Genomic DNA, 15557 nt, shown 5'->3' with positions numbered 1-15557 from the left:
CAATCCCAGTGATTGACCAGCCAGCTCTTTGATGCAGACATGCAATGCACATGATATTACACTTTTTACTAATTTTCTCCTGCTTTGCTAATGGTATTGAGCTCTGCTGGGGTGCAGTCTCACAGGTGCTGGAACCATCTGGTACCTCACCCCAGTGGCCATTCTTCAAGCATGAGTTCTGACAGTGGCTATTCCACCACAGGCTGCATCATGGCAGAGCCCAATGTTGTCCTCACCCAACATACACACACGCAGACCTTCCAGCAGGTATCACTGGCTATCAATCATAAGTGGAAACTCACACCCCACTCTTGTCCTGGTTGAAATCAGCTAACTCAGCACAGTTCAAGAATTGAATTTGGAACTTTCTGATTTGTATAGCTTGGTTACATGAACAATGACATCTAATAGCTAATTGAAAATGAGTTAATATTAATGGGTAGCACAATTCCAAGCAATTGTGGCTGGGCAAATGCTCTCCATGGGCAAAGTTAGAACCAGAAAATTGCTAATATCTTCTTGCCAGATGTCTGTGCTATGTACCACAGCACTGAGAGTAGCAAGGGGGACTTCCATATCCATCACCTAAGCGTGGCTCAGAAGCACCACTACTGAACGACATAGCGGCCAGACCTACTTGACCTCGTCCTCACCAATCGACCTGTCGCAGATGCATCTGTCCTGCACAGTCCCATCCTCACACTGAGGACACTCTCCGTTGTGTGGCACTACTAGATAGATTCAGAACTGATCTAGCAGCTCAAAACTGGGCATCCATGAGGCGCTATGGGCCATTAGCTGCAGCAGAATTGTATTCCACCACAATCTGTAACCTCATGGCCCGGCATATCCCTCACTCTACCATTTATCATCAAGCCAGGGGACCAGCACTGGTTCAATAAGGAGTGTAGGAGCAGCACCAGGTGTACCTAAAAATGAGATGTCAATCTGGGGAAGCTGCAGCACAGGACTGCAGAAAGCAGCATGCTATAGACAGAGCTAAGCAATCCCACAATCAACGTATCCGCTCAAAGCACTGCAGTCCTGTCACATCCAGCCATGAATGGTGGTGGACCATTAAACAACTAATGGGAGGAGGTGGCTCCATGAATATCTCCATCCTCAATTATGGCAGAATCCAGCACATGAGTGCAATTCAATTCAATTTTATTTGTCATATATGCAGCAGACGTGTGTACTGCACAATGAAATGTTGATTTTTACGAGTCCTCCCAACATTGGAATAAATATGGCATAACAATGATAAAATACTAATAGAAATACAGTAATAATAAATAAAACAACAGTAATAAATAATAATAAATTATACGTTCATGAATCTTATGGCCTGGGGGTAGAAGCTGTTTCGAAACCTGTTGGTATGAGACCGTATGCTTCGGTATCTCTTACCGGACGGGAGCAGGGTGAAGAGGTTGTGGCTGGGGTGGCTCGCATCTTTAATGATTCTCAGGGCCTTCCCCCGGCACCTCTCGGGGTAGATATCCTGGACAGCAGGTAGTTTAATTCCTAAAGACAAGGCTGAAGCGTTTGCAACCATCTTCAGCCAAAAGTGACAAGTAGAGGCTCCATATCAGCCTTCTGTGGTCCCCACCATCACAGACGCCAGTCTTCAGCCAATTCGAGTCACTCCACGAGATATCAAGAAATGGCTGAGCATACTGGATACAGCAAAGGCTATGGGCCCCAACGACAACCCGGCTGTTGTGCTCCAGAATTGGACAAATCAAATTGACCATGGTAGCCTGGAGGAGGAATTCATAGAGTGCATCCGGCATGTTTTCCTAGAACAGTATGTAATGGAACCAACCAGGAAGCAGGCTATCTTGGATCTGGTACTATGTAATGAGAATTAATAAATGATCTCATAGTAAAGGATCCTCTAGGAAAGAGAGATCATAGCATGGTTGAATTTCAATTCTGTTGGAGGGTGAGAAAGTTGTATCCCAAACCAGTATCCTGATCTTAAACAAAGGCAATTATAATGGCATGAGGGCAGAACTGGCTAAAGTGGACTGGAAAAACAAATTAAAGGGTAAGAAAGTTGAAATGCAGTGGCGGACATTTAAGGAGATATTTTATAACTCTCAACAAAAATATATTCCAGTGAGAGAGAAAGATTTTAAGAGAAGGGAGCACCATCCGTGGCTAACTAAGGAAGTAAAGGATGGTATCAGATTGAAAACTAAGGCATACAATGTTGCCAAGATTGGTGGGAGACCAGAGGATTGGGAAATTTTTAAAAACCAGCAAAGGATGACTAAAAAAATAATAGAGAGCAGATCAATTATGAGAATAAGCTGGCAAGAAACATTAAAACAGATAGTAAGAGCTTCTACAGGTATATAAAAAAGGAAGAGGGTAGCTAAAGTAAATGTTGGTCCCTTAGAGGATGAGACTGGGGAATTAATAATGGGGAACGGGGAAATGGCAGAGACTCTGAACAAATATTTTGCATCTGTCTTCACTGTAGAAGACACAAACAACATCTCAATAATGGATAATCAATGGGTCACAGGGAGTGGAGAACTAAAGACAATCACTATCACTAAGGAAATAGTACTCGGTAAAATAATGGGACTAAAAGACCACGGCCTAGAAATTGGGTTTTGGCTTAGCCAGGGCTTTAGCGCCGGAAGTTAGTGCCGGCGCTAAGTCCTCCTGCGCGCGCCAAAAATTCAGCAGGGCCGCGCCCAAACGGCTGCCGGCGCTACTGAAGGGTCTTTGCGGCGGTAAATCGGCGCTAACTGCCGTTTCGCGCCGCAATTCCGGCGCTGCGGCACCCGATGCGGTGCGGCAGGCTCGGGAAGTGCAGACCTCCTTCCCTTAAGGAGGAGCTGCCTGCACCCGGCCGCGGCCCGCGAAAATCTTTTTAAAAATGAGCCCGGCACCTCGGACAAGTGCCGGGCTTGCTTCTGTTCCGGGGGGGGGGGGGGGGGAAGTCCGGGGAGGGAGCTGCGGCCAGGCGGCCGGCGGGAAAGCGGCCGGCCGCCGCGGGGCCTTTAATGCGCCGGCGCAAAGACTTGTAAGACTCTGTTGCCAGAGTCTTAGTTGCGGCTGCCACGGGCGAGGCGGCCGCAACTGAATTTCGGCGCTGGGGCCCGTCGGCATGGCAACCGGGACGCTGCGCACCCCGATGACGTCATCGGTGCCGGCGCAGCGCTACCGGTCTACCGCGGCGGAAGGGCCCCAGGCAATTTCGGCGCCGGCGCCAATTGCAGCGCTAGGCCCTCTAGCGCCGCAAAATCGGCGCTAAGGGCACTCAATTTCTAGGCCCACAAGTCCCCTGGACCAGATGGCCTGTATCCCAGGGTCTTAAAAGAAGTGGCTGCAGAGATAGTGGATCCATTGGTTGCAATATACCAAAATTCCCTGGACTCTGGAGAGGTCCCAGTGGATTGGAAAACCGCTAATGTGACATCCCTATTTAAGAAAGGAGGGAAACAGAAAGCAGGAAACTATAGATCAGTTAGCCTAACATCTGTCGTTGGGAAAATGCTGGAGTCCTTCATTAAGGAAGCAGTAGCAGGGCATTTACAAAAACATACTGCAGTCAAACAGAGTCAGTGATGTGCCTTCAATAACCACAAAACTAGAAGTTATAGGCCTAGAATTTCAGTATAGCCAGTTTTGGGGCGCTAACCTTAGCGCCCGCCCGAAGTTAGCGCCCGCCCGTAAGTTGCGCCCCGTTGCCGGAAAGTCAGTGGCTTCGCCCTAAGAGGTTGTTGGAGCGCTAAAAGAGGCGTTCCACTACTATCTTTAGGCGCTAAGCCGGCGGTCCAGAGGGATAGCGCCCAGGCGGGGCGCAGCGCGGGTGCGGTCATTTTTTGATTGACAGCAGACCCCGTGGCGCCGACCAGCTCTTAAAGGGGGAAGGGACGAATTGGTCTGCTGCCACGCCCTGCACACTGCAGCCTTGCAAAGAGGCCTCAACACTGCTGCTCAGCCCCAGGGAGTCATGGCAGCGCCAGAGAAGGCCTGTGAGCGTGCCCTGCGCTTCTCAGAGGGTGATCTGAAAATAATGGTCACAGCTCTGGAGCAGAGGCGCAGGATCTTGTTCCCAGAGAGTGGGAGGAATCCGAACCACCACGATTACACCAGAGCCTGGAAGCAGATCGCCCACAGGGTGACGTTCACCGGCGATGCCCCCAGGACCCACAAACAATGTCGTAAAAAATACAACGACCTGACCAGGATTGTCAGGGTGAGTACCCTTTCCAGTCTCCTCCTCATTCTTGCATGTACACCTGACATGATGGGCAAAGGGAGCTCAAAGTCCTAATGGCCAGCCCTCAGCCAGCAGCATTGGGACAGGCATGAGCATCAATTGGCCATTCTGCACTCTACACTCTGGCCAAGCTATTCCACCATGGGAGGCAGTGCACAGGACATCAGGGCTACACTCTGGCCAAGCTATTCCACCATGGGAGGCAGTGCACACTACATCAGGGCTACACTCTGGCCAAGCTATTCCACCATGGGAGGCAGTGCACAGGACATCAGGGCTACACTCTGGCCAAGCTATTCCACCATGGGAGGCAGTGCACACTACATCAGGGCTACACTCTGGCCAAGCTATTCCACCATGGGAGGCAGTGCACACTACATCAGGGCTACACTGCGCACTTACAGCCCGTCCTTTCTCTTGCAGGCTAAAGTTGCCTATAATCGCCAGGCCCGTGCCAGGGCCAGGGGAGGACGCGCCAAGCTGCAGAAGCTCACTCGGCTGGAGGAGCGCATGTGTGTGCTCATGGGAGCCCGGCTGATCGTCCCCACAGCGTGCGGAGTAGCCGAGCCTCCACTGCCCGGCAATGGTAAGGACCTTGCCTTTTGGCCCTCTCGCGTCGCACTTGCGCATCCGAGCTACCTCCTTTGCCACTGTCCCACCAATGCGCTGAATGCCACCAGTCCTAACTCCCTCGCTGACGCCGTCTCCTCACTCTGAAGCTACTCTTGTGCATTCCTGCTTTCAGCTGGTGACGACCAGGACCCTGAAGCTGCCAGTGACAGCCCCTCCGAGCAGGAGGAGGAGGAGCAACAGCAAGCTGGACCATCGGGGGAACACTCAGGTCCCGCAGGAGAGGACGAAATGCTTGACACGTCCTCACTGGACGAGTGCCTGGACGAGCTGTCGCAGGGGAATGCAGCTTCTGGGACCAGTGGCGTCCAGCCACCCAGGAGCCGTGCGCGTGGCCCGCGGCCTTCCCCCCAAAGGGGGGAAGGATCAGAGGGGAGTGCTGTTGATCGGCACACTCTCCGCCACCAACGTGGCAAGGTTCCCCTACTTCGGTCCCCCTACTTCGGTCCCCTCCTCCCCAGCGGGAGAGTCGCGAATCCAGTCCGGACACCTTCACCTCGGAGGAGGCGCGGAAGCTGGATAAGATGGCCGAGGATTCGGACCGGCGCCACACGGAGCTCATGAGCGTGGTGGGGCGCATGCCTGAGGCCATCGAGTCGCTGGCGACCAGTGTGCGCGAGTTCGGGGCATCAACTTCCGCGAGTGGCCGCATGCTGGCTGATGCCGTCAAGACCCTGGCGGGTGTGATGCGGGCGCACACCAGGACAACAGGGGCACTCACTGCTGCCACACGCGCTGTCTCAGGCAGGCATCGCCAGGGCAGCCGCCGCGCTGGAGCATCCCAGCGAGCCGCCCCTCGGCTGATTGTTGCGGATCCTGCAGTGCGGGCCTGGCCGAGTGCCAGCGCACCACAGCACCAGCCAGCGCATCCCAGACGCCAGCTGGCCCACATTGCGCCATCCGTCGCCGCCATTCCCCCACTGGGGCGTCAAGGGCAAGCGGCTGGAGCTGATGTTGGCCAGGCTCAGGTGCGCCACTCAGCAGACGGCCCCTCGAGGCCCAAAGGCCGTGTAGGCCGCCCCCCAGCGGCATGTGGCGGAAGGACATCTGAGCCTCCGGCGCCTTCCCCCAGCCTCGCAGCAGCCACTGGGCAGAGCTTGCGAAGGAGCAGCAGGCCGGGCAGAGGAGGCAAAAGGCTGGGCAAGGTCTCGCCCTCGCGGGCCACTCAGTAGAGGGTGTGGCCAGCTTTCATTTTATATGGCGGTGGCCATCTTTCTTTTGCCCATGGTTGTTTGGTTCGTGGGCTTATTTTTTGCGCTAGGCCGAGGTTGAGGCCCGGGTTGTTCAAATGTGGAGTGACTCCTCCCCACTTTGTGGGAGTGAGTCGTTTGTTGGGCTTTTTGTGGGGCCCGATGATTGTTTTTGGGGATTCATGTGGGAAGGGGTTTTCATTTTTGTGTAATAAATAGTTATCTTTATTCATGCAGTCTCCATGGTTGTTCTTCTTAGTGTTTGTTGGCTTCGCCGGCTGAGGGCTTGCGGAGCGGCTGCATTCATCTTCCCTCATGGCCCCAAGGCATTCCCTGACAGGGGGCTTAGAAGTACCGTGTAATAAGGTGGCGTCGCGCGGCCCAAGCCCTGGTCGCTCCCTCCTGGGAACGTACTCCTGCTCCTCCTCCTCCTCCTCCTGCTCCTCCTCCTGAGGTGCTGCTCCAATGTCAGGTGGCAGTGCCTGAGTCCTGCGGATAGCCAGGTTGTGTAGCATGCAGCAAACCACCACAAATTGGGAGACCCGGTCCGGCGAATACTGGAGAGCTCCTCCGGAGCGATCAAGGCAGCGGAACCGCTGCTTGAGGACCCCAATAGTTTGCTCGATGATGTTGCGGGTGGTTTGATGGCTCTCGTTGTAAGCCTCTTCAGCAGCGGTCCTGGGCGCGCGGAGCGGGGTCATGAGCCAGGTACACAAAGGATAGCCTTTGTCCCCGAGTAGCCATCCTCTTGGGGGAGGCTGTGCCTCGAACATGTCATGCACAGTACTCTGCCGCAGGATAAAGGCATCGTGGCTGCTGCCTGGGAAGCTGGCATTGACAGCCATGATGCGCTGCTTGTGGTCACAGACCAGCTGCACATTCAGAGAATGGTAGCCCTTCCTGTTGCGATACTGCTCGCCATGCTCCAGAGGGGCCCGCAAAGCCACATGCGTACAGTCAATGGCACCCTGCACCAAGGGGAAGTCCCCGAGTCTGGCAAATCCCAATGTGCGCTGATGCTGGCTCTCCAGGGCCATGGGGAAGGAGATGAATTGGCTTCTCCTTCTGAACAGTGCTTCGGTCACCTGACGGATGCAGCGATGCGCGCCGTACTGGGAGATGTTTGCTATGTCCCCAGCAGCGGATTGGAAGGAGCCGGTGGCATAGAAGTTCAATGCCACTGTCACCTTCACTTCCACCGACAGAGACGTCCTGCACCTGAGCTTTGGCCGCAGATCTCTGCGAAGCAGGCGGCAGATCTCTGCAATCACCTCCTTTCGGAATCGGAGCCTTCTAACACATCGCAAGGCACTCATGTTTAGGTAGGAGCGCTGCTGGCAGTATAGCCTGACTGGGTAAGGCCTACGTGGCCGACGCCTGTAGCCCCCTCTGCCTCTAGCCAGGGCTGCCCCTCTCACAATGCGTCTGCGAGCCCTACGGACATGGCGCTGCAGCTCCGCGTTGGCACCCCATGCAACCCCCATCAAATCCTGGCAAACACTCAAATTTCCAAAAGGCCACTTGCAGCGCTCTGGCCTGAGTCCAAAAATACCTGAGCTGTTGCTGCTTGAAACCAGTTAGCTATCCTCCTTGTTGTGTGTCCAGAAATGCGTTGCATAAGAGTGTTTGCTGAAAAATGGCTGGCCTTTATACTGGAGGGCACGTCCCCTTTAATTTGCGCCCCCCGGGGCCCGCGCTGGTTGTGTTGCGTTCCTTTTTTCAAACGCTCCGGCCGCCAGCCGCACAATGGGGCGGTCCGACTGAAGTTTGGAATCGGGGCGGCCAAAGGGCGTTGCACAAGGATGTGACGTCATTTTCTGCGCGCGCATCCGGGCGGGCGCTAAGCTTTGCGCCGGCGCTAATGGCCAACTTAATTTGGGGCGAGGCGCAAACTGCGCTGCGCCCGGGCGCTACACGCATAGCGCCCGGAATTCACCTCTCTTAAGGCGCTAACTGCTGGCGCAAGCAACTGAAAATCTAGCCCCTAGACTTTAACAAGTTGGCTTTTAATCACTAAGATCAGAGCTAACATCTCAACACACTGACTGGCTCGGAGGAATGAGTCATACAGATCCTGGGATCTTTATGTAAGAGAAGTCAGGGGCGGAGCTAAGAGCCAAGACCTGGAACCTTCCAGGTTAATCAGGAAAGAGGAAGTGAAACTATGCACCGTGTGGGGGAGGGTAATATACATGAGTGCAAAACGAATACAGGCAAGAACGAATACAGGCAAAACAAACAGATTTCATTACATTCACCCCTTCTTTAGATTTAGTCCATCGGGGTGATGTTTCTTAAAAGTTGGTATAAGTGAGTCTGTCAGGAGGTTTTGCGGTTCTCAGTGATCAGCGCAAAGCCGGTTGGGGTGCCTCTAGGGGAGTGGATTCTGGTTCCTCCGCTGTCCAGGCCTCCGCAGTGTCTTCCAGGTTATCTGCAGTGTCCTCCAGGTTAAAGTTGGGTATTGATACCTCTGGGCGTCCTGTCTCTTTTTGGTGTAGGTCTTCCTCGGGTAGTCTCTCATCGTTCTCTCTGCTCCCCGAGGGAGCGAGGTCTTTTATGATAACAGTGTCCTCTCGCCCGTCAGAGTATTCGATATAGGCGTACTGAGGGTTTGCATGGAGGAGCTGTACCTTTTCCACAAGGGGGTCCGTTTTATGGCCTCTCACGTGCTTCCGCAATAGTACTGTCCCCGGATACGTCAGCCACGCGGGTAGAGATATGCCCGAGGTCGATTTCCGGGGGAAAACGAACATCTTTTCGTGAGGGGTAGCGTTAGTGGCTGTACATAACAGAGACCTTATGGAGTGGAGCACGTCTGGGAGGACTTCCTGCCAGCGGGAGGTCGGAAGGCCTTTTGACTTTAAGGCTAACGTGACAGCCTTCCAAACAGTAGCATTCTCCCTTTCCACTTGCCCATTACCCCGGGGGTTGTAGCTAGTGGTTCTGCTAGTGGCTATCCCCTTTGAGAGCAAGAACTGGCGCAGTTCGTCACTCATAAATGACGTCCCCCTATCGCTGTGTATGTAGTTCGGCATGCCAAACATGCAGAATAGATTACCGAGACACTTGATGACCGTGGCACTGGTCATGTCTGGGCAGGGAATGGCGAAGGGGAAGCGGGAATATTCATCGATGATATTGAGGAAGTATACGTTACGGTCGGCAGAGGGAAGGGGTCCCTTGAAGTCCAGACTTAGGCGCTCGAATGGCCGTGTGGCTTTGATAAGGTGTGCACGGTCAGGCCTGTAGAAACGAGGCTTGCATTCCGCACAGATGCGGCAGGCTCTGGTCATTGCCCTGACCTCCTCGATGGAGTGGGGCAGATTGCGGGACTTTATAAAATGGTATAGTTGGGTGACCCCTGGGTGACAGAGGTCGTTGTGGAGACCCTGTAATTTGTCCGTATGAATGCTGGCACACATTCCCCGCGATAGGGCGTCTGGGGGTTCATTAAGGGCTCCCGGCCTGTACATAATATCATAGTCGAACGTGGATAGTTCGATCCTCCACCTGAGTATTTTGTCATTCTTGATTTTCCCCCTTTGTTTGTTATTAAACATGAAAGCCACCGACCGCTGGCCGGTGAGCAGGGTGAAACGTTTGCCGGCTAGGTAGTGTCTCCAGTGCCGCACTGCCTCCACTATAGCCTGTGCCTCCTTCTCGACAGAAGAGTGCCTGATTTCAGGTCCCTGAAGGGTTCGGGAGAAGAAGGCCACAGGTCTCCCAGCCTGATTGAGGGTCGCAGCTAAAGCAAAGTCTGACGCATCGCTTTCGACTTGAAAGGGAATGCTTTCATCCACTGCACACAGTGCAGCCCTTTCAATGTTCTGTTTGATACTGGTGAAAGCCTCCCGAGCTTCAGCTGATAGTGGGAAGGACGTCGATTTAATGAGGGGTCGGGCCTTATCAGAGTAATTGGGCACCCATTGGGCATAATACGAAAAAAATCCCAGGCACCTTTTTAAAGCTTTGGGATTGTGTGGCAGGGGCAGTTCCTTTAGGGGGCGTAATCGGTCAGGGTCCGGTCCAATTACTCCATCTTCCACCACACAGCCGAGGATACAGAGACGGGTTGTGTTGAAGACACATTTGTCTTCGTTGTAGGTTAGATTCAGCTTTAGGGCAGTTTTTAAAAATCTCGCAAGATTTAGATCGTGGTCTTGCTGGTTGTGCCCGCAGATAGTGACATTGTCCAGATAGGGGTAGGTAGCTTGTAGTTTATTCTCGTCAACCATGCGGTCCATCTCACGTTGGAAGACCGAGACCCCATTTGTTACCCCGAAGGGCACTCTGAGAAAATGGTAGAGGCGTCCGTTCGCCTCAAAGGCAGTGTATGGGCGGTCCTCCGTTCTAATGGGGAGCTGGTAATACGCGGATTTGAGGTCGATAGTCGAGAAGACTCAGTATTGCGCGATCTGGTTGACCATTTCTGATATGCGGGGTAAAGGGTAGGCGTCCAGCTGGGTATAAATATTAACAGTCTGGCTGTAGTCAATTACCATCCGTTTCTTTTCGCTATTTTTAACTATGACTACTTGGGCACGCCACGGACTGGTACTGCATTCAATAATGCCTTCCCGCAGGAGTCTGTCCACTTCCGCCTTGATAAAGTGTCTGTCTTCCAGACTGTACCGTCTACTTTTGGTCGCTATGGGCCTACAGTTCGGAGTGAGATTAGCGAATAAAGAGGGCGGGCTGATTTTTAAGGTTGATAGGCCACAGACTGCGAGTGGCGGCTGGGACCCGCCATATGCTAGCGTGACACTTTCGTGGTGGCACTGGAAGTCCAGGCCCAAGATTACATTAACACAGAGTTCTGGCATCACGAGGAGTTTAAAATCCTTGTAGTCCGTGCCTTTTACAGTCAGTGTTACCACACAGTAGCCCAAAATGTCCGAAGTGTGGGGCTTAGCAGCCATAGCAATTCTGCTCCGTGTAGGGGTTACCGTTAATGAGTGCTGCCGTACCAGGCTAGGGTGGATAAAACTCTTGGTACTCCCACAGTCAATTAAACATTTCGTTAAATTCCCGTTTACCTGTATGTCCATCATGGATTTTGTCAACGGGTGTGGCCTGGATTGATCCACCGTGATCGAAGCCACTGTTGGGCCCTGGGCGGCCGTTGAGTCGGGAAAATATGGCGGATCCCAAGATGGCGGCCCGCACGAGGCGGTGACGGAGTTGGAAATCGGATTCCCCCTGCAGACTTTGCTAAAATGCCCCTTTTTCTTACATTTGAAGCATGTAGCGTCTTTCGCTGGGCATCGTTGTCTGGGGTGCTTGGCCTGGCCGCAGAAGTAGCATTTCAGGCCTCGAGACATTGCCGCTGTAGTAGGACTCCTGGGTGAACTTCTGTGTGGGGACTCCGGCGGTGTAGAGCTGATCTGAGACCTGGATGGGGAAGATGGCTGATTCCAAGATGGCGGCCCGCTCGGCGCGCACGAGGCGGTGAGGGCCGCATGGCTGGAAGAATAAGAGTCAGAGTTTTTCTGAGCCACGTCCAGCGATTGCGCAGTGGCCACTGCCTTTTTTAAGTCCAGGACCTCCTTCTCCAGCAGTCTCTGCCGGATATAATTCGATTTGAGGCCCGTGATGAAGGAATCGCGGACCAATTCGTCAGAGTACACGTTGGCCGTCACGGCCTTGCAGTTACAGTCCCGGACCAAGTCCTTTAGGCCCTGTAAGAAATCGTCCATTGATTCCTCAGGTCGCTGCCTGCGTGTAGCCAGCAGATGTCTGGCGTACACTTCGTTTACTGGCCTCTGGTATTGGGCCTTCAGGATAGTGATGGCCTCTGTGTAAGAGGTGGCGTCCCGGATGAACGAATAAATCCGATGATTAACGCAAGTAGTCAGTAGACTCAGTTTATCTACCTCGCTAGCGGATGAGGCCCTCGCGAAGAGTTCGAAGCATTTGAGCCAGTGTCCAAATTGATTTGATGCTTCAGCAGAATGTGGATCCAAGTCCAGACGCTTTGGTTTTAGGAGTTGATCCATCCTAGTATTCTTTAGTGATTAAAATTGATGTGCCTTCAATAACCACAAAACTAGAAGTTATAGACTTTAACAAGTTGGCTTTTAATCACTAAGATCAGAGCTAACATCTCAACACACTGACTGGCTCGCAGGAATGAGTCATACAGATCCTGGGATCTTTATGTAAGAGAAGTCAGGGGCGGAGCCAAGAGCCAAGACCTGGAACCTTCCAGGTTAGTCAGGAAAGAGGAAGTGAAACTATGCACCGTGTGGGGGAGGGTAATATACATGAGTGCAAAACGAATACAGGCAAGAACGAATACAGGCAAGACAAACAGATTTCATTACAGTCAGCATGGTTTTAGGAAAGGGAAATCATGCTTAACAAATTTGCTGGAGTTCTTGGAGGATGTAACAAGCAGGGTGGACAAGGGTGAGCCAGTGGATGTGGTGAATTTGGATTTCCAGAAGGCATTCGATAAGGTACCACATAAAAGGTTACTGCATAAGATAAGAGCTCACGGAGTTGGGGGTAATATATGATAGAGAATTGGCTAACTAACAGAAAGCAGAGAGTTGGGATAAATGGGTCATTTTCTGGTTGGCAAATGGTAACTAGTGGCATGCCACAAGGATTGCTGCTGGGGGCCTCAACTATTTACAATCTACATTAATGACTTGGATGAAGGGATCGAGTGTAATGTAGCCAAGTTTGCGGATGATACAAAATGGGTGGGAAAGCAAGTTGTGCCGAGAACTCAAAGAATCTGCAAAGGGCTGTAGACAGGCTAGGTGGGTGGGCAAACATTTGGCAGATGGAGTATAATGTGGGAAAGTGCGAGGTTATCCACTTTGGCAGGAAAAATAAAAAAGCAAACTATTATTTAAATGGAGAGAGATTACAAAATGCTACAGTTCAGAGGGACCTGGGGGTCCTTGTGCATAAAACACAAAACATTAGCATGCAGGTACAGCAAGTAATCAAAAAGGCAAATGGAATGTTGGCCTTTATTTGGGGTTGGAGTATAAAAGCAGGGAAGTCCTGCTACAACTGTACAGGGTATTGGTGAGACCACACCTTGAGTACTGCGCACAGTTTTGGTCTCCTTATTTAAGGAAGGATATACTTGCATTGGAGGCAGTTCAGAGACGATTCACTAGGTTAATTCCAGAGATGAGGAGTTTGACTTATGAGGAAAGGTTGAGCAGGCTGGGCCTATACTCATTGGAATTTAGAAGAATGAGAGGTGATCTTATTGAAACATATAAGATACTGAGGGGGCTCGACAGGGTAGATACAGAGAGGATGTTTCCCCTCATGGGGAAATTTAGAACTCTGGGGCACAGTCTCAGAATAAAGGGTCACCCTTTTAGAACTGAGATGAGGAGAAACTTCTCTCAGAGGGTCGTAAATTTGTGGAATTTTCTGCCCCAGAGAGCTGTGGAGGCTGGGTCATTAAATACATTGTAAAGTTGCATGATAAGGGAGTGAAGGGTTATGGGGAGCGGGCTGGGAAGTGGCTTTGAGCCCTAGATCAGCCATGATCTTATTGAATGGTGGAGCAGGCTCGAGGGGCCAAGTGGCCTATTCCTGCTCCTATTTCTTATGTTAGAACTGGCCGCACCTCTAGCCAAGCTGTTCCAGTACAGCTACAACACTGGCATCTATTCGACAATGTGGAAAACTGCCCAGATATGCCCTGTCCACAAAGAGCAAGACAAATCCAATTACCGCCCCGTCAGTCTACTCTCAATCATCAGCAAAGTGATGGAAGGTGTCACCGACAGTGCTATCAAGCGGTACTTACTCACCAATAACCTGCTCACCGATGCTCAGTTTGGGTTCCGCCAGGACCACTCGGCTCCAGACCTCATTACAGCCTTGGTCTAAACATGGACAAAAGAACTGAATTCCAGAGGTGAGGTGAGAGTGACTGCCCTTGACATCAAGGCAACATTTGACTGAGTAAAGCTGAAGTCAATGGGAATCAGGGGGAAAACTCTCCAGTGGCTGGAGTCATACCTAGCACAAAGGACAATGGTGGAGTTCAATCATCACAGCCCCAGATTATCGCTGCAGGAGTTCCTCAGGGCAATGTCCTAAACCCAGCCATCTTCAGCTGCTTCATCAATGAGCTCCCCTCCATCATAAGGTCAAAAGTGGGGATGTTCGCTGATGACTGCACAGTGTTCAGTGCCATTCGCAACTCCTCAAATAATGAAGCAGTCCGTGCCCGCATGCAGCAAGACCTGGATGATGTTCAGGCTTGGGCTGATAAGTGGCAAGTAACATTCGCGTCACACAAGTGCCAGGCAATGACTATCTCCAACAAGCGAGAGTCTAACCATCGGCATTACCGCCACCAAATTCCCCACCATCAACATCCTGGAGATCACCATTGACCAAATAATTAACTGGAGCAGCCACATAAATATTGTGGCTACAAGAGCAGGTCAGAGGCTGGGTATTCTGTGGTGAGTGTCTCACCTCCTTACTCCCCAAAGCCTTTCTACCATCTACAAGGCACAAGTCAGGAGTTTGATGGAATACTCTCCACTTGCCTGGATGAGTGCAGCTTCAACAACACCCAAGAAGCTCGACACCATCCAGGACAAAGCAGCCCGCTTGATTGGCACCCCATCCACCACCTTAAACGTTTTCTCCTTCCACCACTGGCATACTGTGGCTGCAGAGTGTACCATCTACAAGATGCACTGCAGCAACTCGCCAAGGCTTCTTTGGCAGCACCTCCCAAACCCGCAACCTCTACCACCTAGAAGGACAAGGGCAGCAGGCGCATGGGAACACCATCACCTCCAAGTTCCCCTCCAAGTTACACACCATCCTGACTTAGAAGTACACCTTCATCATTGCTGTATCGAAATCCTGGAACTCCCTCCGTAACAGCACTGTGGGAGTACCTTCACCACATGGACTGCAGCAGTTCAAGATGGCGTCTCACTACCACCTCCTGAAGGTCAATTAGGGATTTGGCAATAAATGCTGGCCTTGCCAGCGACGCCCACATCCCATGAACGAATAAATAAAAAAAGCTATAAGTAATAAACCAAGCTACAGAGACATGCTGCAGCTGCGAAATATGAAATAGGATGTAGTTAAAGTCCCTGACTAAACGCCATGCCAATAGACAGGCAATTTAGATGAAATTCTTTAGTGCTGAGTGTTTCCAGCATTTTCGGTTTTTATTTCAGATTTCCAGCATCTGCAGTATTTTGCATTTATTTTAATGTAAATTCACCTCAGCCAATTTTTCCTCACATCAAAATGAGATTTGCAGCTTTGCTATAAAGTACCCGTGTTGCTTCTAACCCCTCCCCTGCCACCCAGTTCTGCTGAAAGAATACTACAGCTTATCATTTGTTTCTGGTGCTGCAAATGTATGTACAGACTGAATATGACTGGCTCAGCATAGATTGAGAAACACATTACCAACAAGATTATATAACCCTTCCTGACATCACTAATGAATTCAGATCTATATTTTATTAAGAAGA

The 15557-nt window shown here is 51.6% G+C and overlaps 1 long non-coding RNA gene across 1 annotated transcript; it reads left to right on the top strand.

Annotated features, from left to right (window-relative positions):
* Positions 1-2993: 2993 nt before the first annotated feature.
* Positions 2994-6294, top strand: LOC147117713 (uncharacterized). Its single transcript, XR_015078507.1, has 2 exons — positions 2994-4832; positions 4992-6294. It is a non-coding gene; the product is annotated as an uncharacterized LOC147117713 (long non-coding RNA).
* Positions 6295-15557: the final 9263 nt, after the last annotated feature.

Source organism: Somniosus microcephalus, chromosome 5 (genome assembly GCF_052327205.1).
Source record: "Somniosus microcephalus isolate GS21.2 chromosome 5, FLI_Smic_1.0, whole genome shotgun sequence".
NCBI classification, from domain to species: domain Eukaryota; kingdom Metazoa; phylum Chordata; class Chondrichthyes; order Squaliformes; family Somniosidae; genus Somniosus; species Somniosus microcephalus.
The sequence above is the reverse complement of the archived record's forward strand: the minus strand, read 5'-3'. Positions and strand labels throughout refer to the sequence as shown.